The sequence below is a fragment of the Schistocerca nitens genome, chromosome 3, assembly GCF_023898315.1.
Source record: "Schistocerca nitens isolate TAMUIC-IGC-003100 chromosome 3, iqSchNite1.1, whole genome shotgun sequence".
In the NCBI taxonomy this organism is placed as follows: domain Eukaryota; kingdom Metazoa; phylum Arthropoda; class Insecta; order Orthoptera; family Acrididae; genus Schistocerca; species Schistocerca nitens.
The window spans coordinates 52,443,057-52,443,849 of record NC_064616.1 but is presented as its reverse complement, the minus strand read 5'-3'; positions in this window follow the sequence as shown (position 1 = coordinate 52,443,849).

The following is a 793-nucleotide window of genomic DNA, read 5'->3' as shown; positions in this document are numbered from 1 at the left end:
CACTCTCCACGTACACGTACACGATAATTACTCTACCACCCAAACATTGGGGTTACACTCGTCTGGTGTGAGACGTTCCCGGGTGTGATCCACTGGGGGCCGAACCGCACAATAACGCTGGTTTCGGTGTGGGGCGGGGAGAGTGGACTGCTGTGGCCTGTTGTGGGGTTGTGCACCACTGAGGGCTACGGCGGGGACGAGCCTCTCCATCGTTTCTAGGTCCCCAGTTTTTATATAAAAACTTTTAAGGCTTTTTAAATAACACAAATATTATTAACATTCTGTATATTTATTCTTCATGTCTATGTATTTATTTCTCAACATAGTCACCCAGGCGATGAACATTTTTCTTCCAAAAAGAGACTAGTTCCGTGATACCTTCACTGTAGAGCGTTTGACTTTGGCGACGGAGCCACAGCCTCAGCTCTGCTTGCTCCATCACTCTCAAAGAGAAATCTTCGAAGGTGAAGTTTTGGAAACCGATGAAAATCGAATAGGGCCAAGTCGGGACTGCATGGATATGGTTCAAATCTCCAATTTTCCATCAGACAAACAAACTCAAGGCAATGAGTCCATCAGTTACAAGGTGGTGTTAATTTCAAGTTACATTCTCCAATTAACATTTTTCAAGTATTTAAAACATTTATATTTTTACTTTAAAATCAATCCTCGTCATATTCCATGCGATAATGGCCCAAAGCCCATGTACTTACACTATACGGAAGTACACGGCATTTATCGTCCTGTGCTAATAAAGCCAGTTTGTGTTCTTCAATACTACAAACAAGAAGTT